At 33.1% G+C, this 7,244-nt stretch overlaps 1 non-coding gene across 1 annotated transcript; it reads left to right on the forward strand.

The window, feature by feature from the left end:
- The first annotated feature begins 847 nt into the window (after positions 1 to 847).
- On the forward strand, positions 848 to 954 carry LOC121205506 (small nucleolar RNA R71). The gene has a single exon (XR_005900582.1). It is a non-coding gene; the product is annotated as a small nucleolar RNA R71 (small nucleolar RNA).
- The last annotated feature ends 6,290 nt before the right edge of the window (positions 955 to 7,244 follow it).

Consider the following 7,244-nt stretch of genomic DNA (forward strand, 5'->3'; position numbering starts at 1 on the left):
CACTAGTTTTTCACTATTTTCAGGTTTTACCTCCTCATCTTCTTTCCTACCAGCTTCTTGTGGCAGCTTCCTTTCAGATTCAGTTAACACTTTCCCACTCCTTAGGGTAACTGCTTTCACATGCTCTTTTGGGTTGGGTTCGGTGTTACTAGGCAGGCTTCCTTGTGGTCTCTCTGAAATCATCTTAGCCAGCTGTCCTATTTGATTCTCGAGCCCTTGAATCGATGCTTGTTGATTTTTAAGTGCAGTTTTAGTGTTCCAAAAATGGGTTTCCGCCATTGAAATAAGCTTCATCATCATCTCTTCAAGGTTCGACTTTTTATCTTGTTGGTAAGGTTATTGTTGGATGCCTGGAGGGGGTGGTGGTCTCTGATTCCCTTGGCCTCCCCATGAGAAGTTTGGATGGTTCCTCCAACCTGTATTGTACATGTTACTGCAAGGATTATTTTGAGGTCGAGGGTTATTACCCATATAATTTATTTGCTCGTTCTCCATGTTGGGGTCGTAGCGTAGGTATTTTGAATTGCTCGTTCCACCTCCACTTGCATTGCATTGCATTACTAGATGTATCTGCGTAGAACCAAATAAACCATCAATCTTTCTATTCAAAAGTTCTACCTAATTTGAAAGCATAGTAACCGAGTCAACGTTAAAAACGTCGGCTGCTTTTGTCAGCTTTGTCCTTATGACTTGCCACTGATAATTGTTCAGTGACATCTCTTCTATAAACTCATAAGCCTCATCAGGTGTCTTATTATTGATGGTTCCACCAGCAGATGCGTCAATCATTTGTCTAGTTGAGAGATTCAAACCGTTGTGGAAAGTTTGAACCTGTAGCCAAAGAGGTAACACATGGTGAGGGCACCTTCTCGATAAATCCTTATATCTCTCCCATGCATCATAAAGTGTTCCTAAATCCATCTGCACAAAAGAAGAGATATCATTCCTCAACTTTGTAGTTTTAGCTGGCGGAAAATATTTAATCAAAAATTTTTCGGTTATTTGTTCCCAAGTAGTGATTGACCCTCGTGGTAACGAGTTCAACCACTGTTTAGCCTTCTTCCGTGATGAAAAGGGAAATAACTGAAGGCAAATGGCATCGTCAGAAATGCCATTGATCTTAAAGGTGTCACAGAATTCCAGAAAATTTTCTAAATGAGTGTTTGGATCCTCGTCCTGTAAACCATCAAACTGAACAAACTGTTGTATCATTTGAATCGTGTTAGGTTTCAACTCAAAATTATTTGCAGCAACAGCAGGTCTAACTATACTTGATTCAGTTCCTGTTATTAGGCTTAGCATAGTCGTACATAGTAGGAGGAGTAGGATTCTGATTCATTGGATTTGCAGCAACCACAGCAGGCAGTGAATTATTTTGATTTTTAGCCATCTCCTCGGTGTTATTGGTATCGTCCTCGTGCTCTTCCTCTATATACCGTAAACTTTGCCTTATCTCTCTACGATTTTTACGAGCTGTGCTTTCAATTTCGCTATCAAAAAGTAGAGGTCTCGACGAGTTTCTTCTAGTCATAAACTATAAAAACCTGCCAAAAGCAAATAAAAGAAAAATTAGTAATTAAAATAAAAACAAAATTAAATTGCAATAAAAATAAAAATGGCTAAAGTAATAAAAATTAAGTGTTCCTAATATCTTAGTCCCTGGCAACAGTGCCAAAAACTTGATGGTCGCTAAACTAACTAAAAATTTGACTAAGGCAAGCGCACCTATCGAACATTAGTATAGTTATGGTGAGACCAGAAATATCGTATTCACAAGGACCAAAAGTACTAGTAATTACTATATTTTATTATCTAGCCTAAGAATTAAAGGGATATTTTTAAACTAAGATTAACTATCTAATTAACTAAGAACACGATAGAGATTAAAGTTGGAAAATACTTTTTGAAAACCGATGGAGAAGACAATACCCAAGGAAGAATTCGCCTAGACTTCACTTATTGCTTCTGAATTAGACGATTTATTCACTTGACTTAATCCGTAGGAATCCGTAGCTTATGTTAATATCTCTTTCGAGACTAAAAACAACTTACTCTACGTTGATTAATCAAAATCTCTTTCTAATTAAAACTCCTATTGTCGCATTAACACGATCTATGGACTCCCTTATTAGATTTGACTCTAATCCGACAGATTTATGCCGTTCTATCTCTAGGATTGCATGCAACTCCGCTTAATTATGGAAGATATACTCTTAGACAGAGACTTTTACTCCACTGAATAAGCACATCAAAACCTGAATTAATATCCTGGAATATTAAAGCAAGGATTAAAACTCATAATTAAGAATAAGACAAGTATTTATCATATAATTCAAATAATAATAAGATCTATCTAAGGTTTCATCTCTCTTAAGTATTTAGGGAGTTTAGTTCATAACGATAGGGGAAAACATCTCAAAATTGGGAAAATAACAAAACATAAAGAAAACCCAAAGAACTTCTAGGAAATTGAATGGAGATCTTTAATCTTGAAGTAGATCCTACTTCCAAGCTGATTCCGATGGCTGCCTTCGAATATTCTCTCCTTCTACCCTCCATCACCCCTTTGATTCTCTTCTTCTTTGTTTAAGTAGACTTTGGAATGCCCAAAATAACCCAAAATTAGCCTTTTTCGAGTAGAATTAAAATAGGTTCCGACAAGGCCACGGTCATGTGACATGCCCTTGTGATGGTGCTCAGGCCGTGTGTAATTCTGACATGGTTTTAAGTTGACATGGCCATGACATACGGGCGTGTGGCCAACCCGTGTGTCTAATACGGCCGTGTGGATTACCCGTGTGGAAGTGCCTAGGCCATGTAGAACACTAAAATTAGCCTATTTTGTCTGTTTTTTTGGCCCGTTTCTTGCTCTTTTCACTATCCTATACTCTTTTGAGTATAAAACATGAAATGAAAGGATTAGGAGCATCAAATTTGATAAAACCAAAGATAAATCATCCATAAATGTGTCAAGCGTGGGATAAAAATATGTATATATTATGGTTTACCAGGATGATTGAGCGACTTCGTGGAGTGGATCCTCCTCAGTACTGATTATCTCATTCTGACCCTCAGAATGAGCCCAAGGACTTCACTGATGATGGCCACTTCCGTCACGAGGATCCACCTCATCATCCACCTTCAAGTCACCATCCTGCTTCTCCTGTTGCTACCTTAGGGGACCTCTTCAACGATTCACTCGCTTCGAGTAGCACTATCTTCAGAGGTTCGACAGTATTGACACGACTTTGCAGCAGATCTATCAACACCTCTATATATCCTCTTCAGTACCGATGACTCACGATATCAATTCCTCTAACAATGAGGATCATTGATTTTATTTGTTTTCTTTTTCTTTTTCTTTTTTGTTGTTTTATCTTTATTTCCTTATACTTCTTTCATTTATTATCTTTTGAACTATGTTTTTTTATTTTTCTAATTGAGTTGTACCCTATTTATCTTCTTCACTATTTATGTTTATTTTCTTATTAGTTTGCTCGGGATCATGCACTACATTTAGATCTGTCTGCAATTCTGCTTTTCATCATTCTGGTGATTTCATCTAATATTTAGGGCAATTTAAGGTTTCTCCCTCTCTTATGATATTTTGTTTATACTGTGATTATATCTGTTTGTACATTGAGGACAATGTACATCTTAAGTGTGGGTTGGTTATTTATTTAATTACTAGAAAATTTCTGAATTATGTCTTGTGTTTAAGTAATTTTCTCACATTTCCATTAGAATGAATTTTTATTGATTTGAGATTTTTATTGATGTGTTTTGGGTTATTTTGTATACATTTTTGCATTGGTTGATTTAAACTTTAAAGCATGAGAGAATCAAGCATGATAAGTTTATTTTCAAAATAAAAAATTTAGGTTGTTTCCCTGAATTGAGGTATTATCTTTAAGTTTTAAATTTACAAGTTTGACATTAAAAACCATGATTTTTTGTGAGATTTTGAGCCTTTAGAGCATACATTTTTCTTGCTCATTTTATTATTGGTTTTGAGTATGTCAATTTTATTTGTTATTCTAGAACTTGCTTCAATTATACATGTCGAGACCACACCTCTGATTTGATTTAATGAGATGATAAAGGCACTTAGGTTTCCCATAAAAAGTCTACCTTTTTAATTAACCCTTAGTGAACCCCGTTGAGCCTAACACACCATTTCTTGATTTACCCATTAATGTTAATCCATAACTATTTTTTTTCGTTGAAACTTTTTTCTCATTTTATTAACTCATTTTTTGTCGAGACTTGATATGGTTAATTCTTAACCATGCACTTTGTTTGATTTACTGAATTATTTCTTTTTGTTCTACAAAAGATCGAAAAAAGTATGATTATTAATTAGTCTTGTTGATTGAGCTTGAACAGTTAAATTTATATTTTGAGAAGAAGCTCGTTTTCTTATTCTTCAATAGTTCTTGGTTTATGCACTTGTTTTTAATTAAGCATTTGTTTATTTTTCTACTTTGGTAATTTATCAATGTGATCTCGATTATAACCAACTTTTCTGGTATTTCTCCACACCCTTAACCTAAGCCTCATTACAACCTCTTAAAAGACATTTTTATTAGTGTGTCATATCATTTTATAGTGGTGGAGATTTGACTTTCAAGCAAGCTTATGGTAAAGGCACTTCTTATTTGACTTTTGAGTGCTTATTCTTGAACCTTAAACACTTTGAGTGATTTAAGTGAATCTTTAGTGAGGATGTTAAGTCTTGTCGATTTTGAGCTAAATGTAATTACTTAGATAATGGGAAATACCTTTATTTCCATGCTTTAAAATTTTTTGACTTGGATTGTTTGGATCTTTAGCGTTCTTTTAGTTGATTTGTCAATGTATGATTATTTGCGAATTATTTCAAAACATTATTGATGAGAATTATAAGTTAACAAAAATTAATTTTAATGTGAGTTGAGGATGTTGCTTAAGGACAAGCAAACCCTTAAGTGTGGGGGTATTTGATAAGCTATAAAAGTAACATATTTTAATCCCATTCTTAATGCGTTTTTTGATGATTAAGTATGTAAATTATTGAATTTGATGCTCCTAATCCTTTAAATTCATATTTTTATACTTAGGAGAGCTTTGTAAAGCGAGAGGATGAAAAACGAGCCAAAATCAGACAAAATAAACTGTTTCTAGGATCCACAAGACCTAGGCCTTTCCACACGGGCTGGACACACGTCCATGTGCCAGCCCATGTCGATTTCACACCTTACTTCCCAAACACGCGAAAAAACACAATTTTTAGGCTTTCTGAGCATTCTAAAGTTTATAAATACCAATTAGAATAAGACATAAGGGGGCCATTAGAGAATATTGAAGAAAACACTCGAAGAACACCAACAGAATCAACTTGGAAGTGGATCTCCATCAAGATCAAAGTCCTCTTTTTAATTTCTTCTGAACCTTTTATGAGTTTTTTTTGTTTTGTTTCTTGTGGTTTTTCTGACTTTGAGATGTTTCTATTTATGATTATAAACTAATTCCCTAGATACCTAGGAAGATGAAACCTGTGATGAATCTTATTATTTGATTTCTGATTTACATGAAAAATAATTGAATCTTGTTCCTAATTATGTATGCTAATTTATTTTTTTAATATTTCCAGGATATTAATTCATGTTTAATGTGCTTAATTCAGTGGAACAAAGGTCTCTGTTTAAGAGTAAATCTAGCATAATTGAGTGGAGTTGCATGCAATCCTAGAAATAGGAGAACATAAATCTACTGGATTAGATTCAAATCTAATAGAGGAATCCATAGATCGAGTTAATGCAAAGATAGGGGTTTTAATTAGAAAGATATTTTAATTAATCAACCTAGAGTCAGTTGTTCTTACTCTCGAAAGAGATATTTGCATAATTTAGGGATTTCTATGGATCAAGACACCAAGTGAATAAATCGTTTAATTCAGATTTATAATAATAGGTGAAGTCTAGGTAGATTCTTTCCTGGGTATTATCTCTCTTATTGGTTAATATTCAATTATTTCCTTGATTTATTCTCTATTGCATTCTTAGTTAAATTAGTTTAGCAATTTTAGATTAAAACATATGACACCAATTTGTCGGCTAAATAATAAGAAAATGGTAATTACTAATACTTTTAGTCCTCGCGGATACGATATCTTTACTCACCATAGCTATACTATTATTTAATATGTGTGCTTGCCTTTGTCATATTTATAGTTAGTTTAGTGACCATCACCTCCTTTCTTCAATTGAAACGGATCGAAAGGCGGCTTTCTTCATAAATGACTTTTGGGTTCTTCTCCATAGTTGAATTGGATCGGAAGGCGACTTTTCTTCAAAATTGATTCAACATTCGTCAAAATTTCTTCAAGTTCTTAGGCTTCTTTAGAGAATTTTACGAAGATTTTTGGGCTTCTTGAACTTATCCATTTGTAGAATGGTTTAAGGTAACTCTTATTTATAGTGCCAAATACTTGAATAAAAGAGACTTCTTGTAGAATTTAACTACTCTACTTGATTATTCTACAATAATTTAAACTTTTTTATTTATTATTTATCTCTTATTAATTTAATTAATTAATTATAAGATAATCATATGATATTATCACGTAATTATTCTATTTTTAATTAGTAATATAAAATATAAATATTTATCTCTTAATTAATTTAAATTAATTAGATAAAAATAATTACAACACATATATGATATCATTATTTTCACCATTGTAATTTTCCCTTTGAACTACAGTAATTTTGGTTTGACATGTGCTACTTTATAATTGTCCAAAACTTTTGTCATCTATAAACACAATAATAAAATCATTTGTGCTGGTCAAATGACCTGTGACCATATATTTTTTTCGTCAACTATGCAATGTCAATAAGAGAATATCTTTTATGCTTTATTGGACTAAAAATTCTACTATTATAAGTAAAGATATGTCATAAATACGTTGTATATCCAACATACCAGCTTTTGGATCTATTACCAATTGAACTCAGGCTTTTCATATATCGAAATATACAAGTCACATCCACATAGTTAATTACTGATTCAAGATTGAGGTAAGTCACATTATGAACGTCACAAGTGAATAAATTCATAAACGAATATATGATCAATTCATCTTACGTTTTGTCCGATGTATTTTCAGTCTAAACAATCACAATTATATTTTTATCTTATTGGGAGTCATCCACTCTGATACTCAAGATAAGGTATCTCCCAATTGGACTCGATAGACAACA

The sequence above is a fragment of the Gossypium hirsutum genome, chromosome A08 (genome assembly GCF_007990345.1).
Source record: "Gossypium hirsutum isolate 1008001.06 chromosome A08, Gossypium_hirsutum_v2.1, whole genome shotgun sequence".
Taxonomy (NCBI): domain Eukaryota; kingdom Viridiplantae; phylum Streptophyta; class Magnoliopsida; order Malvales; family Malvaceae; genus Gossypium; species Gossypium hirsutum.